We start from the raw sequence: 24,957 nt of genomic DNA on the forward strand, positions 1-24,957 counted from the left end.
AATGAAGGCAGATATTCCAGGCTCTCATCCTTGGGGGACTGTGTGAGGATTCGGAGGTTTTTAGGAAAAGCAGCTTCTAAGTGCTTGTTACAGTGTCAGGGAAGGAGATGAGTTGGAGGCTGCTGGGAAATGTTTCCGGGTATGGAAAGAATGTATCAAATTGGCTAGTCCTGAAATGATTCCGGTAACCAAACGTCCTGGATGTTTCTGAGACTGAGCTTCTAAGACAGTTAGCATTTCCATCAGTGGACATGAGTCAAGCAGCTGTGTGGATGAGCATCTAATCTCTTAAAGGTCTTAGTCTTAGTTAAAAAGACTGGATTCTGCAGGGTAAGATGAAATTTTGGCTGTAGGTTGCTTTGAACTTGAGTTCCCAACCAGTTACATGTGACAACTCCTTAAACTATTTCTCTTCATCCCCTCTACACACACACATACACACACACTCATGCACACATACATTTGTAAACACACATACGTATATACACGCGTAAACATACATATATACACTCAAATACACATGGACACATGCACACACACACAAATGCTATTACACATATGCACACATGCTCACACACACACAACTATACATACACACATGCTCCCACAAATAAATAAATGCTCACACACACACGCGCATGCTCACATACCATGTTGATTCCACTTCTGGGGAACCTAACTTAATGTAGGAGACTGGGTTTGGAGCCCTCAGAAAGAAACAGGGAATTAAGCATGCTGACACTTAGGTGAAGCCACCCCCGTGACAGGACCATCGTACTGTTCAGGAAAACCTTGGAAAAATTTAAAGAAGAAACAGTCGACGAAGCGCCCAGTCCCCAGTTTGTCTCTGACTTGTGTTAACTGTGTGTCAGGAAGACAGACGACACCAGAGTCGTACCCTTTGCCTTCACAGAGTTTCGAGCGCTGAATGAGGCAGAGACACTGTGACATTTAGTTAACGTGCATGATGAGCACTTAGAACGAAAGGATAGCTTGTGAAGGTGAGACTAAATCAGCGATATAGTTCACAAGAAGGCAGACAAAGGCTATTCTGGTTTGCCTCTCTGTTGCTGTGATTAAGCACTGACCAGAAGCAACCTGAAGAAGGAAAGGGTTCGTGTGGCTCACAGGTCCATCACTGAGGGAGGCAGGGCTGGAGCCTGCAGGCTGGGCCTGAAGCGGAAGCCTTGGAGGAACGCTGCTGACTGGCTTGCTCCCAGGTTCACGCTCAGGCTCACCTGCCTAGGGCTGGCACTGCCCACAGTGGGCTGGGATCATCTCCACCAATTAGCAATGAAGAAAACAAATTTCTTTATTTCCTCATTCCTACAGACATGCCAATAGTTTGATAAGAGGCTGTGTCTTGGCTGTGGCTCCTTCTTCCCAGGTGCGTCAAGCTGACAGTCGAGATTAGCTATTACAGACGGTAAGTTTAAGAAAGAAGCTGGAGGAATGATTGCATGGGCAGGGGCAGGCTAATGATAAGATTCTAACAGTTGGAAGAGTCATTGACTACACGGGGGACCTATCCTGGGAGGCAAGCAACAGCTCCCTAAATCCCGGATTGATGAGGATACATTTCAGTGTCATTTTTCCACGTTCTCCTGGCTCTTTCTCACTTGCTAACCATGAGTTTAATTCAGATGTTTTATTAGGCTCAGGGGCCCTTTGGGGCTGTGTTGCATGGCCGGTGCACTCTGTCCTCTACCCCAGGAGGCTACCTCTCTTGGACAGCCCAGCCTTTCTGTCATGGTGTTACTGATGGGCAGTTTTGGGTGTCACCAGCCAGATTTGTCCATTCTCTAGCCTCACACCAAATTTTACCTAGTGGTTTTATCAACCACTGAGGGCTAAGAAAGCCAAGAGGCGACTTCCTTCTTGCTTGTTGAGTAGAATTTTTGCTGTGGTGTATCACCCTGGGAAGCAGTTTTATTCATGAATTCTTGTTATTCATGAATTCTCAGCTGGTTTCTTTAGCTCCAGAAATTCCCAGTGAATTTTGTTTCATATTTTAAAATGACACATTGACAAGATTTAAACCAAATCAATATGTTTCAACTTACTGTATTCATTCTATTTTCTGATGTTTAAGTTTTTTCTCTGTGGTCAGTGTGGCCCGCTTCTAACTGGCTCCTGTTGTGTTAGGAAGACCTGGAGTCTCCCTGCTTGCCTGGCTGCTGGTGAGACACAGGTGCCTCTTGTACATTTCTTGTGCCAGACCTGGAAGATGCTATTTGCTTCGGGTGGGAAAGGACCTTGAGGAAGAAGCTTACCAAGCCAAGCTCCATTCTGTCACATGGACATCACATGGCCCACAAAAACATCTTCTGAGAATCCCTGGGTATGGAATCTGGTAAACTGACCCATGCACTGGCATTTTGCATCATAGGGTCCTTTGAAACTCACCCCTTCCTCTGTCATCTTGCTGACAGAACTACCGCAGTTGGGGAAGTTGAGACCTGTTTTGTAACACTCGTAAGGGAAATCCTTCTTGACAGTTACTGCCTTCTGAATGCTCTCACCCCACTCTGGTTCACCCAAAGTCCTTCTCTCAGGTCATCAGCAAGCTCGCAGCCTTCCACAAGTAGGTCTTTTGTGGAGTATCTGAGCCCTCTTCTTTGGGTGCTGTTGTGAATTAGACGATAGAAGAAACACTTGGCATGCTAGAGAGAGGAATAATGTGACTGAATTTTTAAAAAATACTTTTTCCCTAATGGTATAATGCTTTTTTTTTCTCTAATTGAAACAACTCATCTAATTATAGAGACCCTAAAATAATGAAAAATCCTCAAATAGTAACAGAGTGGGGTCTGTTTATGCCTTGGGGCATTGTATCAGTCCTCAGGAAGAGAGTCGAATGCTTTTGCTGCTGACATTTTCTCTCAGAGTATGAACTGTCACCATGTGTGTTTCTGTTTGTGTGTGTATATGAGTGTGTGAGGGAGAGTGTGTATGTGTTCGTGTGTACACATGGAGGCTGAGCACAATGTCGGATGTCATTCTCAGAAATACTGTCCACATTGTTAGAGATGGAGTTTCTCATTGGCCTGGAGCTAGCTAACTATTCTAGACTGGCTAACTATGAACCTCAGGAATTCTCCTGTCTCTACTTCCCAGCTCTGGGGTTCTACGCACATGGCACCACACCACAAGATTCTGGGTTTGGCACTCAAGGTGGGTACCTTCTGGGTTATCTTCTCAGCCCCAAGGACTATCACTCTTATGGCCGTGGCTATCTGACTTTCTGTCTCACTGATGGCAGCAGCCTCTAAGCATGGTCCTGGCCAGGGCCTGAAGATGAAGATGAAGATGTGGCAGCTGGAGAAGGAGCAGCCTCAGACCTGGCTCCTGCCCTGTGACCAATGACATGGTCATGACCCTCACTGCACTGCTGATGTGGATGTAGCAATGTGGCTTCTGCTTTACTTTTTTCCCCACATCTCCCAGATGGTCCTATGTGGCCATCTCAGTTCCAGTTTGTGTCTTTTCTGTCCTGATTACATGAATATGTTGCCCCATTTCTTTCTTGCTACCCAATGTTTAGACAGTGCAGCTATCTCTGGGAGTAGTTGGCCCTGGGCTGTGATGCCTACATATTCAGCCTCTCTTCCTTCATGACAACAATAAATTTAAGCAAGGAGGTTAAAGTTAAACAAGGAGGTCATTCCTCAGTGTCACCATTTTGTTGTAAATGGAGAGAGAACTAAATTATAGATCTAGTGAAAACACCTTCTCCACCAGGGCCATGATGTGTGCTCACAGCACTTCCTAGGATGAATCAAACCCCAAACAAAAACCTTTTGTGTCAAGTGCGAGGAGATGGATTTGCTGTGATCTCATTGGGAGACAGTGGGCCTGATGCTGAAGGGTGTGCAGGTGTCTCGTTGTCCCACAGGCCTTCTGCTGGTTTTGAGGTTGAATGTGGCAACAACAGTTAGACAAGCCATTTAGGAACCTAGAATTCTCCTTCACTCACACCTCCACAGTAGCTTCTTCAGAAGAAACATGGCCCTTGAAGGACCTTCTTGAACCTTCAGGAGGTCACAGCTACTCATTGGTTTGCTTTTGATGTTTTAAAAAATTATTAAAAATTTTTATTCTTTAAAAATTTCATACATGTATATGCTGAATTTGGGGGTCATTTTAATCCCCATTACCTTCTCTCATCCTCTTTGCTCTCCAAACTGAAACCATTCTCCCCATCAAACCCCTTCTATTTTGATCTGTGCCCCCCTCCACTCATGTTTAATTATGGTTTCTGGAATGAGCATGGGTGGAGATGTATTTTCTGGAGAATGGGCCGCTTATCAGTGGCCACATGAATGACACCCACTCCTCCAGCAGCCATTGGCTGCTCGTAGTCCCTCTGTGAGGGGTGGGGCCTGGGAGAGATGCCACTCTCCCAGGCATCTGCGCAGGATGAAAGGCCAGTGGGTCCCCCTTGTGCATGTGCTCCTGGGTCTTGGTCTCTCCCATGGAAGGAGCACTCATGATTCTGAAAGCTGGCTTCTGTCTGTCCTTGCCTGTTCTGTGACCACACTTGCTGGCTCCAGAGCTCACCCACCTCCTCAGACGATATGGTTGTTCATGGATGATTCCTAATGCTCCCGATGGCTTTACTGTTATGTGTGACTATGACAGATTAAACAATCATGTTCCTGTCACCCTCAAGTCTTTCTCTATGCTGTCAGGAGGCAAATTTATAGCTCCATGTGACCCATAATTCACACTAAGTTTATCTTTGTCTCCTTTTCATCTACACATTTACTTTCTCTTTATTGTTTCTCTCATCTTGGCCAGTTTTATGACCTTTCACTGTGTTTTATGTTATCTCTGAAAACCATCTTACATATCCTTCAGAAAAGGGGGTGGTATATAGATACGTACAAATTTACCACTGCACCATCGTACAGAATTATGCGAAAAGTTAATGATGATGACAACCACTTTGCAACTGCAGAATATAAAATGGATGATTTCCATTCCTTTAGTGTTGCTAGCTGAGTTGCCTGAAGCACTGGGGAAGAAAGTTCATAGTGACAAGTCCTGGCGCGTCAGTCAGAGTGGGTAGGTTCTGTTTCACATGCAGCCTTCAGGTTTCAATTCTGGCTTGCTTTCCTGACTTCCCACAAGTATGCTAAGCTGGTTCCCAACTTTGGAACTCAGCTGCTTGATTTTCTGTGCCTAGCAACTTTACTGTTTTCCTCCCTAATTCACATTGCAAGATTCTCCATCTCTTAGACCCTTGTCATCCAACTCTCAAGACTCAACTTCAAACCTCACCTCCCTGGCTCCAGTGCATGCTGGGTAAGCCTGTATTGTAGACTTGAGTATTTCCATAGGCATCACCCTAAACTTTTAAATGTGTAATGTGGAGTTTCTTCCGACTTGTCAAAGCGAAGCTTGATGTGTTAGCTTTCGGACATTCTAGGATTTTTATCATATGAGTCGAAGCTACACAGCCATTTGTCACTTGATCAAGAGGCCTAACAAAAGCCACTCACACAAAGGCATAAGCCCTAAGAGTCTAAAAATATTTTGAAAAGAGCCAACAGTGAAGTAACAGATGATTTAGTGGGCATTGCAAACCCTGAGTGTTTTCATTGAAAATATGAACTCAGCCCTTTGAAAGTGGCTGGCAGGTTTGTTTTCTTTCTCACCTGGATCTCTGTGACTGGCAGATGCAGCGTGGGCTCTGGTGGCCCTGCAAACTGCAGCTGGTGCTGATACTGTGCACCGCAGCTGGAAAGCAAGCATCCCTCCAGAGCTCGCACATCTGCAGTGAGATGCTCCTGGCCTGGGAAATGAAGACCAACAGCACAGCAGATACCTGTTTACCTACAGCGTGCTCTGGGGATCAGGGCTCTGGACTATCTGGGCCCTCCACAAGCATTCTCCTGAATAAGATCCCAGAGCCAGGGTGTTGCTTTGGACAGGAGATTTGAATCATGATTCACACACTTCAAGAACAAAAGGCATTTTTAATTTTTCTGTGTATTAATTATGACATTATTGTTGTAGCTGTCAGGCAAATAGCCGCAGAATGTCACCTTTGGAACAGATACCAGGAGCCATGGCATTTTGCCCACATGGTCTGATATCAGAGTCCTTGCTCATCATGAAGTGGCAACATCTCCTGTGAAGTAAAGGTCATTAACATAGTGCTTTCTTTGCCTGGGAGACCCGGGGTTTTCAACGTAGGAAAGCGCAAGAAGCAGTAGTTTGGTGAACAGAATCTGTGGCAATTCAAACAATGGTATGCAGGACTGCACTCTGTAGCCTACCCTGGACCATGGTGCGTAGCTTAGGCTGGCTTTGAACTCACTGCTCCCACTTCCTGAGTGCTGGGATTAAAGCCATGTTGTACCATGCTTGGCTTCAAATCGCACAGTTTTAAACAGAGGAAACTCATTTTTAGGCAGAGTATTACTGTAGCTTTGTCTCTAAGATGAACATAGCCGGTATGAATAAAGGTGCTTGTATGTGTGTCTGTGAGTTGATCATACCACAGCGGGTGCTTCAAGTGTCTTTGGAAGCAATCTGAGTAGAGGTTTCAAATATATGACATAACTAATAAAATATATTTTCTCTCATTTCTTAAAGACTATTCATTTCCTTTTTTTTTTTTTTTTGGTAGCACAATAGTCTAAAACCACGTAACATGTGTACATACCAAATACATGCTTCTTTGCATACAAGCGCACAGAGACACATACAAGCCAGGTTCTGCAGGTAGGGCCTCCTCGGAGCCCACTTGCAGGATCTCTGCAAGTGTGACCAGCACTGGAGTAAATCTGACAGGTTTAGCTGAAGGGAGAGGGCCTGTGGCATTAGGCCGCCAGGTTGCTGGCTCAGCGCACAGCGGCGCCTTCTCAGCACGGGTTCACCTCCTTCAGTTTCAGCCACCCAACACTAATCGCTGCAAAAATATGAGAGGAACCTCGTGCTGCACATTACGTAACTATTCTGAGCAGCATATGGAATCTCAGTCTGTTCTACGCCATGCAGCCTAAGGTGTGCCTAGTCCCCCAAGCCAGCTGTCCGTGCTGTATACCTTACCCTGCAGTAGTCTCTCATTACGGAGCCTACCACTGGTGTAACTCAGTGCTGGTGTGCAGGTGACCCCTATTTCACTTGATGTTGTCCCCCCCCCCAAAGCACTGGAATAGAGATGTTTGTTAGTAGCTTGCTGTATGTTGGTATGGTCGTTCTATTTTTAATAGTTATTTTTATTTTAAATGTGTGTGTGCGCGTGTGTCCATGTAAGCGCATGGGCCCACAGAGGCCAGAGGAGGGTGTCAGATCATTGGACCTGGCTTTACAGGCAGATGTGTGTAGTGACATTTTTGAGAATTCTGGAAATGCGCTTTCATTTTAATCCCAAGTGTAGGATGTGGGGCTGCTTCGGGCTGTCCACAGCAGTTGACTACAATTTGCCTCGTGCTTTAGCAGAAGCATGGTTTTGACAGCTGCAGATAGTTCCTGTGATTGTGTGACTTTTGGAAGTCTGGGAGCTTTTCAGAGGTATATAAATGCTAGGGCCTTTCGAGGCAGGGTGGGGATGGTGTTTAGTGGTTGTTCAGGGAGGTTGGTTGTCCTTTGTTGGTAGTTGTGCTTAGAGAAGAAACAAAAGGAAAGAAATAGATTCGGGGATATCTCTCTCTCTCTCTCTCTCTCCCTATTTCCCTGCTCTCCTTGTTTTTCCCCTATCTAATTTTAGGGAGTGAAATCAGGGAGATAAAGGGTGGGCAAAAGAAGAACCCACGAAGTAGCAAGGACCAGCTACAGGTGTGAGCCGCCTGATTTGAGTGATGGGAACTGGACTCAGGCCTTCTGCAAAAGCAGAATGGGCTCTTAACCACTGAGCAACCTCTCTGGCCTCAGTTATTCTACTTCATCAATAGTCATGGCTGTTATTATTTAATTGTGTCTAACTTATCCATTAAACAAAGGTGTGCAAACATAGCTAAGGTGCGGTCAGGCTTTTCCGGGAGGGTCTGGAGATGTATCTTCTGAGGGTAAGTGTGTGTGGGAGAGCAATGGACTGCTGTAATCTCAAGTTCTTGCAGTTGAAGCCAAGATGGAACCTTAGAGTGAAGCAGTCACTAGTCCGGAACTCCTGATATTGAGTTCACAGAGACCCAATATGTCAGTGTTTGGGGGTGGGAATGTGAGAACCAGGAGCTTTACCAGCCTTTATGTGGGAAAATGGCTGGTGTAGGCTGAGCTTTGAGTTCACCTGCTCGGGGCCACTGCCCCTGCTGCAATGGAAGCAGGAGTGTGTGGCACAGAGGAGTCTCTGCGGGACCTGAGCACAGAGATGAGCCTCCAAGAGGTGTTTGCTGCTCTCAGACACATTCTTGGCATTTTATTTGAGAGATGCCTGGTGGCCAAAACTGCCCTGAGAATGCTTATTAAAAACAGATTCCTTAGTTTCGCTGAACATCTCATATTCTTTTTCTAAAGTGTGACCTCAAGAGGCTTATGTAGATGTACCGCTTGTACATCAAGGTTTTTCTTATCGACTATAACACGTTTTTAACCTTCTTCTTATCGCTTTGACACATACAGTTATCTGCTGGATGTAGACTTGTGTGGTTCCGGGGCCCTGGGTGTAACTGACAAGCTTTGTCAGGCTCCGGAGTGTATTGTGTCTGTAAAGCCCTCCACGGCTAGTAGAGGCACAGCTGGAGACACAAGGGGAGTGAGTCGTTCATTCGGATACCTCATGATTAGCTCGTGGGCTATGCCAGGATCTATGCTGGGCCTTAACGAATGCAGCTGGAGCTCTCGGGGAATCCAGAGCCCACTGGGGAAGTCTGATAGAATGGGAACTCTCATTGCACAGGAATATGTAATCCAACTGAATTAGAGACGGAGTGTGGTGGGAACCCCTTTCAGCAGGGGGCAGAAGTGGGCAGTGGGAGCTCTCTTGAGATGACATCTAACTGAATGTCTGGTCTGAACAGAAGAGTAGAGAATGAAGGAAGGGAAAGTGTGAGGAAGCCAAAGACAGGTCAGTCAGACAACATGGTGCTGGAGGAAGCTGAGCTGTCCAGATGGCTATCATGTCTGCAAGTGGGGAGGCCAAGAGCCATGGGTCTAGATCCTGTAGCCATGCTAAGAAGATTGGATTTTCTTCTCTGAGTACTGCAGAGCCAATCAAGAACTTAGGACAGGAACTACTCTCACCACCGCTGTTACTCTCCCTGTTCTCTGCTGTGTGTCAGGCACTACATTACAGATTCTCCCAGCAATTCTCGGAGGTAGGTCCAACCTTCTTTCTACCTTTTCTTCAGGCATGTGTAGTTTAAACAACAGAGATTCGTTTTATTTCCGTTTTCTAACCAGAAAATCTAAGGTCAAGATGTCATGTGGGCCTGGTTCTTCTCAGATTTGAGCTGCCTTCTTGACTTTCAGATGGCCACTTTTTGTATGTGTGTTCCACGGTCACCCAGGGCACGCATCTTAACCCTCCTCTTGCAAAGACACTGGTTATTTTGGGTCAGGGTCCGTCTGTGCTGGTGACTCATTTTAACTTTATCATCTCATTGAAGATCTGAACCCAACCCACACAAGAAGCAGCATCTTCAGAGCCATAGAGCTTGAAAGTGGTAGTGTGTGGGATTGGACCCAGCGAGACTCACCCAGGGGCTAAGTTCTTGCCACTGTAAAACCTCAAAGGTGTGCTTTAAAAAGTGCTCAAACCGCTTTCCTGGTGGGCTGAATTTGGAGCAAGGAGGTCCAGGGAGTGGCTTTGGCAGGAGTCTATCTGACAGTTAATCTAAGCGGGTCCTCAAATTTGCTGTCAGGCTATCTAGAAGTAGATAACCAAGTCTTGTGTTTGTGCTGGGTTTTGTCTACATGACACAAACCTAGACATGCCTGGGAAGAGGGAGCCTCAGCTGAGGAATTGCCTCCATCAGACTGGCTTGTGGGCATGATGGCGAGGCATTGATATAAAGGAGGAGGGCCCAGCCTACTGTGGGCAGTACTTTTCCTAGGCTGGTGGCCAGTCTGCATAAGAAAGGGAGCTGAGCAAGCCTGAGGGAGCAAGCCGGCAACAGCATTTCTCTATGTCTCTGCTTCAGTTCCTGGCTCCAGGTTCCTGCCCTGGCTTCCCTTGATGATAGACTGTACAGTCTAAACTGAAATAAACCTGTTCCCTTGATTCACATTGCTTTTAAGCAAGCCAAGACAGTTTTAAGCTCTTTTGGGTTTATGTCTAGTAGATCATTATACTGTGTGCTTAACACTTTGAAGGAATCTCTGAGGTTTTCTTTCAGCAGTGGCACCATTTTACATCCTGACAGGGTATAGGGCTCAGCTTTTCATCTTTGGCTATGCTGTCACTCCCTTCTGCCCTCCTCTCATGGTTCTAACCATCATAGTGGATGTGAAAGGAAGTCTTCCTACAGTTTTGATTTTCATTTCTCAAGCTGTTAATGATTTTGAGCATCTTTTTGTGTGCCTGTTACTCGTTTTTATAGTTTATTTGGAGGGGAAAAAGGCAATTCTTTTGCCATTGAAAAGTTGGATTGTCTTTTTGTTGTTAGGTTGAAGGATTATATAGTCTGTATGGTCCAGTCTTGTTGTATGCATAGAATGAGTGAGGGAATGTTTTCTCCTTTTATAGTCTTTTAGAGATTTACTTAGCTATTTATTTTTATATGTGTGTATGTGCCTGTGTGAGTTTGTAAGTGCTGTGGCCAGAGGGCATCAGCCCCTTGGAGATGCAGGTAACAGATGGTTGTGAGCCCCCATGTGGGTGCTTGGAATCCACGCAGGTCTTTGCAGGAGTCACCTCCCTAGCCTTCCTCTGGTATTTTCTGTTGATTTTGAGAAGGATTGGTGCTAATTCTTGTTCAGATATTTACCTCTGGCTTTTCAAACGAGGTTCTGCTGGAGCACAACTGTATTCACTTGTTGCTGTATTGTCTAAGGCTGATTGTGCACGCTCAGTTACAGGGTGGAGTCAATTCAACAAAGGCTGCATGGCCTGTGCTATGGCTGGGTGTGTCCTGCAAGGTTCCTGCTCTAGAAACTTGGTCTGAGTACGTCAGTGCTGGGGCAGTGGAACCTTTCAAAAATGGAACCTGGCTCAAGGTGATCGTGTCGCCAGAGGCCCCACTCTTGGGAAGGTGTAGCTCTAGGTGTCCTGATTGATTCCCACGGAGGGAGTTGCTATAGGAAGAATGAAAAGGAGCTTGGTCATGTGATCTTTCCTCCATTTGTTGCCCCCTGCCATTGGCCCCTCAACAAAGGCCACAGAGATCACTACCAGGTCTCAGACCCTTGGTCTCCAAAAGTTTTCAGATAAACAGTGCCCGTACAGCTTATGATACTTTGTGCTAGCAACAGAAAACAGCCTTCTGTGGTTCACAGAGCCACAGGACGAGGCGCTCCTATTTCCTCCGCAGTGATCTCATTTCTATGACAAACACTGAGACGTCTCTGTCTCTTTGAGGATAAAGAATTGGTGATAATTAAACACCTTTATGATTTTAATGATCTCAATTAAACTAATTAATTATTAAGAAGCCATTTCATCCTGAGTCTACAGATTCCTGGGTTTATCTCTATGTTTTAGAGCATGGTCACCCTGAGGATGATGAGGATGGTGACAGGAGAGAGATTGCAGTGAGGTGAAGAGAGTTTGTAAGAGAAGGGCCAGGGCATGACTGGGGAAGCAAATGTGCCTCTGCACATCACTGACGAAGGCATAAGGGGAGCTACTTCAAGGGGAGATGGTGTGCTCAGCTTCTGGTAGCCTGAGTTTGAAGTAGCGGTAGAATTTCTGAACACACAGCATGGTGAGGAGACATAGAAGTGTCAAGTACAGAAGTCCTTGTCTTGGTCTGAGCAATTAACATGGTAAGGCTGGCTCTCAGGTTTGTGTGACGGAGACACCTCTGCTGTTTCAACTGTCACTTCTGAAGAGGCTGGCTAGAGCTGGTCTCTCTCTCGCCTTAATGGGAATCCCCAGCCTGCTTTCTGTCAACCCAGGGGTTCTCTGCATGGTTTCTCTCCCACAGTGGCATCTCTAAGGTTTTGAAGTCTGAGGCACCTACAGCCATGGTGTCATCTCTCTTGTTAAATGTACAATTACATTTTCTCAGCTTTTATTCTTTTTTTTATCAAATGACACAACTCATAATATATTTTTAGATTAATATATATATATATTTGTTGTTGTTTCAGTACTGGGACCAAACTCTGGGATTTCGGCATTCTGCTGTTTTCTTATTTTTGTAGTCTAGATTTCAGGCTCAGGGCCTCATGAGTTAGGGCAATTGTATTATGGCCTCTGGTTGATCATTCAGAGAAATTGGGTTCAGTTTCCCGCTCCCACCTGGAGGCCCACAATTGTCTGCAATTCCAGTAATGGAGAATCTGAAGCCCTCTTCTGCCCCTCCATGGACGCCAGGCACACACACAGCAAAATGCCATACACATAAACAATTTTTAAAACTCATAAATCTATCCAAATCATTATTTCCTCTATCTATTGTTGTAAAGAAAGAAAATCCCAAATCGTTCGATGTTACCAATGAAGACTCAAGAGCCAGATGCTGAGATGAAAACCTGCTAGCTCAGAGAGGTAGAGAAAGCATGCAGCTGGCCTTCCTACTCAGCTCACGTCCTGAACCAAAAAAGCAGAAAACCAAAAAAAAAAAAAAAAAAAAAGAAAAGCCAAAAGGCCGAAAGCAAAAATCCAAAAGCTTGTTAGCTCAGCTGACAGCCGTGGAGGAAAAGGCCTACAAGCTCACCCAATATCAGGACGAAAAAGCCAAAAACTGGGGTTGAGGGAAGAGGGGTGGGGAGAGGTGGGAGGTTGGGGGCGCAGGTGTGAGGAGCTGTTGCTAGCTTTGCTATTCTGAGAGTAAGGAGTCCTGGACTGGCCCTGCATTGTGGGGCAGCTGTAAAAAGCAGAGTGTCATGCGTATATCAGTTCCTGGGTCCAGGTTCTTCCCCTCTTCTGACTGCCTTTGATGGTGAACTGTGATGTGCAAGTGTTAGCTGAAGAAACCCTTTGCTCTCCAACTTGATTTTTGGTCATGGTGTTTCATCACAACAATAAAAACCCTAACTGAGACAATGTTTATCCCGTGGCCTACCAGCAGCGGTGGCACACAGCTCACGTTTACCTTGATTTTATCAAGATTCTGTGTCAAGTGCTTGTTTTAGGCAGTCTAGGTGTCTGTGGGATGTTTGCAGAAGGATAAAAGGAACAAATGATATGTTTCTCTGAGGGTGTCCCACCGGCAAGGGTTAAATCAACTGTAGAGGTGCAGGCAGAAGTTTCCAAAAGCACAACAGCAGAGCGTAAAGTATCGGAAGAAAACAGTCTATCTTCCCCTCCAGCTCTCAAGCATGGCATCCAGCAAAGCACAAACAAATGCATAAAGAAATGAAGTTCTTCCTAAAGCCTCTGGGCAAAGCACATTCAGGTCTTCCCTGGGTGACTAGGGCCACTCATGGTCAGAAAGGAGGAGGACACTCTGCCTAACATAACATCGTTTCCTGCCTGGTTTGGCTCCATTCTTCTAATGCTCTCTCATTCGTATCACATCAAATTCTTAACTCTCTGCAAAAGATGTTGTTTGTGGAGAGAATTGCAGCCAAGGAGGAGGCTGCCTAGATTCAGTCACGGAACAATGCAAATCAGATTATCACAGGTCAGCGAGCCTGGGACAGCTGCTGCCTAGCTGGCGAAGGTAGTTATGATGTGTTGTGATCTTGAGTGGACTCTGAGATGGCTGAAGATGATCTTGTCTCTTTGCTGCCTTGAGAAAAGTCAACTCTAAGAGGAACTTCTGAGTTCATCCATCTTTGGAAAGTCTTCGGTTATTTTTTTGTCTTGATTTTTCTTTTCTTCATGTTTGTAAAGGTCTAGAATAGAGGATACTTGTCACCTTGATAGAAAAACATCCAGGCCCCTCTCAGGAATGCTCAGTAACTCCCTAACTGCTCACTGGAGTGAACTGATGCTTGAACACTGATGTTCAAACAGAGGGACTGGGTGGTGGTGTCTCAGAGATTGTGGAGCCTCCTTCAGGAGTGTCAGTCTTGTCAGAACCCTGTCCTCCTCCCCCCTCCACCGCTCTTTATTTGGTGTGTGTATGTGTTACGCTGGTTCTGCCCTTTTGCTGCCTTGCATTTCTGTGTCCTACATCTTCTGATCTACAGTTGATCAACACCAAAGATCTCTATGTCAGTGGTGTCACAAGTTTCTGCCACCAGTTGCACAAAGTTCAATGTCTTGTTCTGTTTTTCATTGCTATATTAGGATACCAGACACTGGAACATTTATAAAGGAAAGAAGTGTATCTTGGTGTATAATTCAGGAAGCTGAGAGGATCATTGCTGTTTTATGTCATGGCAGAACGCTGGAAGTTCATGGATGGAAGGACAGGACACCACAGCACAAGAGAACACAAAACACAAAAGGTGCCTTACTTTATAACAACCTGCTCCTTTGTTCCAGAATGAGAGCAAGGGTCCATTACTTTAAAAGAAAATTAGCCTGATCGCACCAGAAGGCATCAATCCTTAATGACCCCCACACCTTTAAAAGGCCCTGCTTCTCAACACACTATGGGAGAATTGAACATACATTTTAGAGGGGCTGGTCCACACTCAGATCATGGGAGTCCTGAGTTTTAATCCAAGCAACGTTTGGGGCTCAGTCTGTCCAGCCACCATCTGCTCTAGCTGTCTCGCTCTTATTAGATGCTGTATGGATTTGTGCAGTTTTGAGAACCTTCCTGAGCTGATCATGCAAAGGAAGATGCTTACACACAACCTTTCAGAGAGCCCCACACTGTTAAACATAACGAGCCAGTTTCCATGTTAGACAGGAGCAACTTAAAGGCTTAAAGCAGCTTGGAAGTTTGATCGTTGTCTCAAAGCTCTCTTCCTTCTGGTCATGTTCAGTCTCTTATTTCTCAAGGACATTTAGCTGAAAACTTAGGACTGAAAAATGTTAAGTCAATACTGCCACTTGGCAATGTCACCACTGTGTCTTATTCCTCTGTGTGGGACACATTCACTCTCATGCTGCTCATGTTTATTAGCAAACAAGACAGGACCCCAGGAGAGGAAGCAGCATCTAGACAGGGAAAGAGCATTGAGTACTGCCTTGAGGATGTAGGAGAGGAGCTGGAACAGAGCAGTGACGCTGGGAACATCGGGTTATTAGTTAACCTTACTTAGGTGGTCTTAAGTGGCTCTGCCTTTTATCCTTTTGAACAATCTGTGTTCTTTGCCACTGGTTGAAATATTGTTTTGTATCTGAGCCAAACCCATTGAGACATCTCTAAAAATAATGAGTAGCAGTCATTTTCTTTAAAAAGGATAAAGAAAAGACTAATCAGTGAACGAGATATGAAGGAAAATTGGCATGCACATGTCAAGTGATTTAAGCCCCTCGCCATGAGGGCTTCTCCATCAGACACCAACCTCAAATGACATATTTAATTGGGAGCTGGGTGGGAGTTTGGCAGCAGTTCAAGCCAGAAAAAGCCTGGGGGAGAGGTGTGTGTGTGAGAAGAGGGGCCATGGGGGCAGGCTGAATACCTGAGTACTCAGAATTACAAAGGTTTCCAGGCAAAAAGCATGTCTTCCCCAGACAAGAACCAATTAGGGAGAGTGGCAAAGCACACATCGCTGCTTCCCCACTCATTAATTTCTGCCACTAGAGAATGCAGTTTTCCTCCATATCTTAAGCCCCAGGCAGCTATGTAGATGGCACTGAATGGACTTCTTGCTGCTGGGGGACGCCATCACTGCTGAGTGCTGGGTGATGTGTCCATTTTGTTCATGAAGCCCTAGAGAATGTCAGGAGGAACTTCACAATCAGAGCTGATGGTATCCAGAAACCTCACTCTCCTGGGAATGTAAGTGCCTTAGCGTTGAAGCCTGACCGGACTGCCAAACCTCTCATTCCAAGGCAGGATGTCTTCCATGCAGTTTGCAGGCTTCATGGGGTGCGGGGGCGTGCATTTGTTTGAGTGGGTTAAAAATCATAGGTTGATGGCTCACAGGGTAGATGTCTGTCTCATAGGCAACCCCAAGGTCAGCTGTCAGCAGGACTGGGCACTCCTGAACTTTCCCTATGCCTCTCAGATGTCTACTCTTTCTGTATATTCTTTGGCGCCTTTTCCTTTGTCCATGAGCATGTCTGGTGCCTTTGTATATGTCTGAATGTCTTTTCCCCCATCGAGATGCCCATAGAACTGAATTAGAGACTGTCCTCACTTGGTCTCCTCAAAGGTCCTAGCTCTAGCAAGGAATGCAACTCAGAGGCTCACTGCTCACTTCACATCAGTCACATCAGGTGCCGGGGTTCTGTCTTCAGTACAGAGTCTTGAGAGAACAGACTTGTGCCCACAAGAGGATGTGACAAAAGACATGGAGAACGTGAGACACCCTCGAAATTTTAGGGTTTTCTTCCATGGAGTCCATCTAGCCACGGACTCAGAACACTCAGCATCATTCTATGCTACCATCTTACTTTCATGTTTTTTTTGTTTGGTTTGTTTTAGTCTGTTCAGTGACTGTTTCTTAGCAATGACCCTCAGAAGGTCAACTGACTTCCACAAGAGATCAGTGATCTTTGTTCTCAGTGTTGGCTCCTGTGCTTGGACATACTGAAAATGGGCCTCACATGGGAATCTAAAGATCTGGTGGTCTCTGAAGGTCTTTGGAGTGTTGCAGAGGGGAATCAAATTTCCAGCCTTCATTTTCTGTGTTTTGTGCATTTACCCCCCTTTCCTCAAGGCATACCTTTTATATATATATTTGCCTTAATTATATATTTGAAGCCTTTGTTTTGTTTTGTTTTTTAAATAGGGCTGGTGAGATGGCCTAGCAAGTAAAAGTGCTTGTTGCTTAAGTCTGATGACATGAGTTTGACCCTCAGAACTCATGGTAGGAGACAAGAACTGACTCCCCAAAGCTGTCCTCTGACCTCTACACATGTATTATATGTGTGTTGGTTGTTACATGCACCCACAATTAATAATATAATTTAAAAACATTCTTTTGTTGTAGTCCCCATACCGTACCCAGCTCAGTGTTCTCTTCTCGAAGCCATGAGCAGATTTGTGCTATCATCTGAACATTATTTGTGTTCCTTCAAAGTCTCTGTGTTGAAGCCCAAATTTCTAATGCAGTGGGACCTCAGGATGGAGTGGGTGCCCTGATCCGAGTAGGAAGACATTTTGTTTCTCTCCCTGTGTCACAAGTGAGAGGCCAGCAAGGGAACAGTGACAAGGCAGCCACCTGTAACCCAGGAAGAAGTTCTGGAGGCCCTGTCCTGGCTGGCCGACTAAACTGGGACCTACAGCCTCAGCTGCTTGAGGAAATGTGTGGCTGGTTGATAAAGCTTCCCCGTCCATGATCACCCACTAGGGCAGCCCGAGCAGGTAGATTCAGTTTCTTCAAAGAGCATCTGGAAGAGAGCAAGCCATAGCAACCTGTTCAAAGGCAGTGATGGACACTGGACACACCAGACACTTGGAATATGCCAGGAGCTTCCAGAGTTCAGTGCAAGACACCAATCTGTCCATTTCATGTTATTCTGGAATGGAGGCTTCCACAGGTTATACAAACACAGTTGTCTTCTCCGTGGCAGGGCATGGGACCAGGTTATCTAGAACTCTAGAACTGTCATACTAGGTAACGGTAACACCTCTCCTCCAACCAGCAAGGCCACACCCCTAATCACCCCAAGCAATTTCACTAACTGAGGACCAAACATTTAGACATATGAGCCTATGGAGGCCGTTCTCATTCAAACCTCACAGTCTGGGTCCTGCTCTAGCCTCCTCACAGGGTTATCTTAAGGACAACACAAGACTATGTATCTGCATTTTGGGAACATATCACAGTAAATGTATGTACATGGGCCCTGCGTACACATAATATATTGACGCATATTTGGGCACATGTCATACCCCTTATCCATAGAAGGAATGTTCCACTCCCAGTGGTACCTGGATCCATAGACCTTACCCACTATCTGTATACTTGTAGGCTTCATGGCTTTCCTGTGTGCTCTGACCTGCCATGTCTTACTGATGCCCATCCTCTGCACTTCTTAAGTGGGGAACATTTTCCCTCACTGAACCAGAGAATCTGCTCCAGCATTCGATATCCCGAGGGCCAAGGCACAAGCGTTTTTTTGCAGGTAGCTTTCTCCTTTCACTGCATATTCCCTAAGATGTTGTGTGCAAACTGCTGAGCCTCCCTGGTTTGGAACATGATGTCAGTCAATATGCGAGGAGACGAAAATGGGTTTGCAGTCAGACGGTTGAGAAGAAAAATTGGACCAGGTGAAACACAAGATTCCTCTGGTAAAGCATGTTGCAGCTTTGTCATTCTAGAGAGTAGGGCTAGGTAAAATTGCCCACAGGTCACATCTGCTGCCTGCTTTCACACTGTGGCTGCGTTGGGATTAAATTGATTCATCTGTGTTTTCTCTGCAGCTGCTTTCCTGGCACAAGAGGCCTGAACTCTGCAGAAGACGCTGTGTGATGCTCAAAGCAGGACACGCCAGTCATTTGGATCTTCACAGAGCTTGGATCTTCACAGAGCAGGAAGAATGCACACAGTCCTACATCTCTCAACATCTTGAGTTTCAAATACTTTTGGAAAACTACCATTAGAGGTTCAGAGGCCTTCACATTACATTCACATTCTGCCACTGGTAGGTTTTCAGGACTTAGACTTGGCCTTACTGAAGCCTAGTGCTCTGAGGAATTCTGGGGTTGAAACTGTGTCCCTTACTTTTCTGTGCTTCGAAATATGGTTTATCTGCAATAAAGCTGCTGTTGAGACCTGGTCGCCAGAGGGATGGGCTAGAAGGTGGTGGGGCCTTTAGGAGGCTCCTAACCACAATGGCTCCACCTGCATGAAAGCATTCCTGCTTTTCTCTTAGGAATGAGTTTACTAGTGGGGCGTTTGGCTTCTTTTCTCTCTGCTCTCCCATTGCTTTCCTTTCCTTCCACTTTCCCATCATACACAGAGCAGCTTGTGGGCTTCAGTGTGGTCCCAGTGAGAAGCTGAACTGATGCTCAAGCCACGCTCTGACCTCCGAAGTCATGGACCAAAGTAAACTTCTTTGTTAAATATCCACCTCAGATTTGGTCACGATAACCGAAAATGGACTGAAATATACTTTCCGCAAGAGTTCCGCATGGCAAGGTGCCATACCACCCAGTTCTGCATAGTGGCAGAAGGGCCACAGACCTGACAGAGACACACAAACTCCAGGCACACAGAAGGGCAGCCCACCTTCTTCCTGGATGGTCTGTATGCATGCCATGTATGGTAAAGCAGGCCATCCCCCAGGGCTCAGGGAAGGCTCATTTGTAACGCCCTGGCTACTTTAGGTGTTCAAATAACTCAGAGTAAGATCATCTTAAACGCCTTTAAAGTTCAATTTGTAAATAATCTAAGACTGAAGACAGAGCAAGTTAAATATTTATCTGAAGATTATGTCTCTAAGGAGGGATTGTTGAAAAACAGTGAGTGCTCCGCCATCTTGCCTGCCCGTCTTGTGCTGGAGGGCATATTATTTTTATGGCTGTGTTTGACAGCTAGAACAAGCCTCTGTAGATTTAGTGGTTGTTTGTAGTGGCATTTATGTGTTTGAGTGAGCTGGGCAAACAAGAATGAGGAGGTGCTGGTGGGTCATTAACTCTGAGGATCTCTCTGCTCACATTTCCTCACTGAAGAAATGCTGGCAAAAGAACCATTCACAGGTTTCCTCCTCTTGCTGTTCCTCCCCCTCCTCCCTCTCCTCCTCTTCTTTTTCTTCTCCTCCTCTTTCTTCACTTTCTCCTCCTCCTCCTTTTTTTTAAGAATAGCCACAGAAAATTCTCCCCTGGGCCCAATGGCAGTCCTGAAAAGTGGGAAATCAGGGCTGTGGCTCTAGGGCTTCTGAACTCTAACTTGCAGAGAATTGTTGCTCTGGGCCCATGTTTGTCTTCCCATAACTTTCTCCATGAGAAAATCAGCAGTCCAGCCAATTCTAAGATAACGTCAGTCATGTGTCTATCAGAGTCCTCTTCAGATAGTTCTAGACCCTGGCCAGGTACCCCTCTGAACTTCTATCATCCTCTCCATAATTACAGCCTCAGTTTGGCTTTCTGTGGCGTCTGTCACCCAACATGGCCAACCAGAGTTCCAAAGTATATGGCAAATTCCGGAAATAAATAATGCAAAAGTTTTAAATAAGCTTTCCTACAGTATATTGTCTGAATTATTCTATCTCATTATTAATGTTGATGTTAATTTGTCTTTTGTTTATTTGCTTACTTGTTTAGGCCTCATGCAGGCCAAGCTCAGGATCCTTCTTCCTCTACCTCTCAAGAGCTGGGGTGATAGGTGCATGTATTATGCCTGGCCTTGTTGCTAATTTCTTATTGTGCCCAATTTATAGATTAAACCTTACTATAGGGATGTATAAGGAAAAAATAGCATCTAGTATTTAGTACTGGCTGGCTTGACACATCTGTAAGGCAAAAAAGGGGGGACTGCCATAGGCAGGTAGGGAGGACTAACATAGGGCAGGCAGGGAGGACTAACATACATATAAATTTGAGGGAAAAGAATTCTTGGTCAATCAATACTGTTTCCCACCTACTATACTTTCTTTTGCTGGCATATTTTATCAGAAGATAATCCGGCTGGGAGCCTACCTACCTGGACCCTTATTCCATTTCTCCAACAAGCTATCACTGAAGTCTTGGGAAGCCCCTTGTATCTCTGGGCTTCAATTTTGAAACGAAGAACAGATTCCCACCAGCAGAGACTCTAATTCTGTAGCCCTAGGCTAAGGCTAGGGAAATTACAATTCCAATAAGGGTCTCAGTCAAGCTTAAGACTTGGAACACAGAGAAACATAGTGTTACTTACTTCATCTTTGCAGTATCCTTGGGGTGTGACATTTTAACATGGATATATGGATATGCAAGAATTCCCCCCATCATACCCGTGACTCACTCTGGGAAGTCTTTAAGAAGACTTTAATGTTGTTAGAGTGTTCAATCGAGGAAAAGAGCAATAGGTCAGGTACATTTTATAACTGCAGATGCAGTGTAGCCCTCAGACGCCTTGGATGGGGAGCAGTGACATGAAAGGGGGCAGCCTCCCTTGGTGACAGCTATAAGGTGGAGAGGTCAAGGATGAAGCAACTGCACTAAGTTGTGCCTGAATGGACAGAACAAAAAGAGAAGCCCAGGATGAGCTGCCACTCAGCACAGAGTGCAAGGTGTACAGCATAGGGCATTGATTTCAGCAGCCATGCAGTAGAGGGGTGAGACCCTGGGCAGTCCTCTGTTCCCAAGTTTTAACATAGGTGCTACTATAAAGGTGTGTGTGTGTGTGTGTGTGTGTGTGTGTGTGTGTGTGTATGAGAGAAAGAGAGAGAGCGAGAGAGAGAGAATATACAGACACACACTTCTTCCTGGTTCCTGCCCGTGACTCTTTGTCTGTCTCTTCTCTATCTTTTCTTCCACACGTGATTACACCCACAGCAAGATGCTTGTCCCTGCTCACCAGCCCCCTCATTTATCATGAGGCAGAAATGAGAGGGGCTGTCTTGGTCTCTACATAGCTTTCTGTAATGCCCCTCTCTCCTCTTCTCCTATGGTGTAGATCCCCAGAGTTCTTGGTAGACAGCTCAAGCTTTGCCTTCTGCTCTACCCCTTCCTCTACTCACGGCCTCTCTGGCCTTAGAACTACGTCCTTTCTGCTTTTCTAATTCCGTGTCGTCTCATCTGGTTTGCGTCTCAGTTTTCCCATCATTTTTGGATCAATTTCCTGAGTCAAATTCCCTTTGTATATGATCTCGGCATGCAATTCTGCTTTTTGTCCTTGACTGCAAATATCCCAGTTGTCCAGGCTTCCAGGCCTTATTGCTGTTCTCAGCTCAGAGCCCCATCAGCAACATTAGCATAAAAGAAGTACTTGCTCAAACACTATCTTCAAACGCTGCCTATGAAATGTAGCTTCCATTTCCTCCCTGTGTGGGTTAAGACTGTGCTAGTTCTGGGCTGTTGATAACCTGTGCTCAGATCCCAACTGTCATAACAACCTTCTCCTCTGTCTGTCCCTCTCACTCAAAGTCCTACAGTGACATTCTCTTGACACATGCTCTCAGGCATTCTCGCAACTCTGCCTCAGTCTGTCATCTGCCCTCTGCTGTTCCCTGGCTTCTGGGGTCTTCCTGTCTCTAATCCACTTATGTGCTCTTAAGCAGAGCTTGCTACTGACAAAAAGGACCCAGCTACCGTGGGTCTTCTGTGACCCAGCTCCTCTGTGTGCCTAGCTGTGGGCAGGCCAGACTACTACCACTGCTCAGGCATACCTTGCATTTTCTACATTCATACCGTCCCGTCCCCTCCTCTAACAAGGTTCATTCTTCTTCCTACCTAGCTTCGAGTCTTGGTTTGGTGCCAGCTTGCACCTAAAGCTTCTAATCCTCCTATGCGGAACTAATCCCCCTTCCCTGGTGTGTCCTGGGCCTCTTTGTTCTGTTCCTTCCATTCTTACCGCATTCTGCCTCCTAGGGCTGCTAAGTTGCCTGTCATCCAGCAAAGGCAAGTTCTTTGGACATGACACTTGTTCATACTTACAGCCTCCGCAGAGAGCTGGTGCACAGCGGGGACTGGATGGATGCCCTCTCTGCAGCGGGTGTACCACACCTCTGTGATTTGGTGCCATGCTCTCATTGTACCTCTGCGTATTTAAACGGATCCAGCCATTTGTCTTGTCCATCGGCTACACTGCTATTTTCCTTGGAAGCAATGTGTTTCCCTTTCGTAGTCTCTCAGGTATCAGGCACGGATGCAGATAGTCTCAGAGGCTGATTTTCCCATGAGGATGCTTCAAGCATATTGTTAAGGACTCAGATAGGTTATTTTATTTAATAGTGTGAAGGAGCTCGATGGCACAGGTATCAGGAATTTCAGCAGCTGGGGTGACTCCAGGCCCGGATCTGAACTGAGGTCCGCATGACTCCAAACCCAACAGCCTAAGAAGCGGGACTCTCCGCTGAAGAAAAAAGATGCACTCTGCATCCAAGTAGATGAAAAGTGTGCTTTCTGTGTCTAAAGGTCCAGAGGTTTCCTTCCTGCTCTTTGCAAACCCTAGACGCCAGTGGCGGAGCTCTCCTTGCTCAGTTAGTTCACTGTGCTTCCCTCTGGGACCAGGTTTTTCTAACTGTAACCCAGCACCACAGACTTTTAACCTTGCCAATCTCAATAGTGAACCCCAAACTCTCCTCTGAGTGCACACACAGCATCTTAATTCTGAGTAACTCAACAGTTGAAAAATCTTTTGTTCAAAAAAGAGGTGCACAGGATTGTCCGCCTGGCTCGCCAGGGGACAGAGCACAACACCTATGTCACTGGCATGCACTAAGTAGCAGTTTGCCTGGCCCAACCACCAGCTTAGGCCCACAAGGCTGGAACTGTTGGCAGTTCATTTTTAGGTCCCTCTAGAGCATGATGGGAAGTGTAGCTTTCTGGTTAGCTGCTTTCCAGAGCCTTTGGAGTTTTGTCTTTTCAGAGAAACTCCTCACTCTCAGGGGCACAGGCCCTTAGAGGTGCTGGGCTCATTAACAGGATTGCAGTGGCTGAGTATGCAAATGGAACAGCTACAGAGGAGCCCTGCTCAGCTTTCCCCTTCCTTTTCAACAACTCTGCTGTTGTTTTCTCAAGTTTCTGATGCCGCCTTTCTTCCTGATCCACCCCCAGTTTTCTTCCTTCACCTTTGTTTTCTTCCCCTCCCCACCTTTTCTCTCTGTAAGGGCGAAAACAACTTCTCAGTGCATGCCTGTCAAACTTTTGGCCCTTGGGCTGAAAATTTTTTGGGTTCTTAGAAATCCTGGCCCTCCCCTGCTGCTCACCACCCCCACTTGCAAGCTTCAGTACACCCCGTGGCCTCACCCCCATGCCAGCACAGTCTGAAGTGGACCAGGTTGGACTGGATTCGGGAGCCTAATTAGCAGTAGAAAATTAAAGAAGGGCAGTAATTGCTTTTAAACACTTAACAAAAGGGTTCTCACCTGGCGGGTGTGTGAGTTTGCGGTGAGGCCCCGGTGTAAGGCCCTCTGGCACTGCCCTCTTTGTGTTTGATTTGCAAACCAGAAAGCGCACGGCTCCATATGCATAATTGGATCCTCACGGTCTCCGCCTCAGTGTGGCCAGGCAGTAGACATTTATTTATCCAGTGCCCATTCAAAGAAAAGCTGATGGAACACGAAAACTCCCACTTTGCCATAGGATTAGATATTATGGAGTATTCCTCCCCCGGACGCTTTCAAAGATTTTTTTTTTTTTTTTTAAGTTTCTAAATCTGCTTGGGAAGAAAAAGTAAATTGCCAGAAGTGAGATTAGTGGGGAATATTGTTCTTAGAGACAATGGCGTCTTTATGGCTTGGCTGGTATGAGCTCCCTGCTTCAAAAAAAAAAAAAAACAAAAAAAAAAAAACAAGGGCTGGAGGTGTGGGGGTTCTTAATTGCCTACATCTGATCAACTGTCGGCAAAAAAGGAGAAGAAAGAAAGAAATCTCATTCAGCTCTGTGCTGGCCTGGACCAAGGCCACTTGCTAATCAGAGTTTAATGAGGATGCTACTGGCCCTGTTATACTTGCTGATGCGGCCACGAAGGTCCCTGGCCTCCTGTTTGTGCAGCGAGCCCTTGAGTCCTGCCGCCCCACGAAGCAGGATGCAGGCTGGGATGGAAAAGTCCCGGCTTGGAGAAGTTAATTAAGTTTAGGCCCTGGGCATTCCAAGTCACCGGAACCGAGGGTGGGAAGCCTCACCCACTGGCACAAAGGAGACCTACATGCAGCTCTGAATGGCCATCCCTGGTGGTGGTAGCTGGGCTTCTGTCTGTCTCACTGCCAGCTCTTAACCCTGGGAATTGTGTCCCCCTTCCCTC

The sequence above is a fragment of the Psammomys obesus genome, unplaced genomic scaffold, assembly GCF_907164565.1.
Source record: "Psammomys obesus unplaced genomic scaffold, mPsaObe1.curated_primary_1811, whole genome shotgun sequence".
Lineage (NCBI taxonomy): Eukaryota > Metazoa > Chordata > Mammalia > Rodentia > Muridae > Psammomys > Psammomys obesus.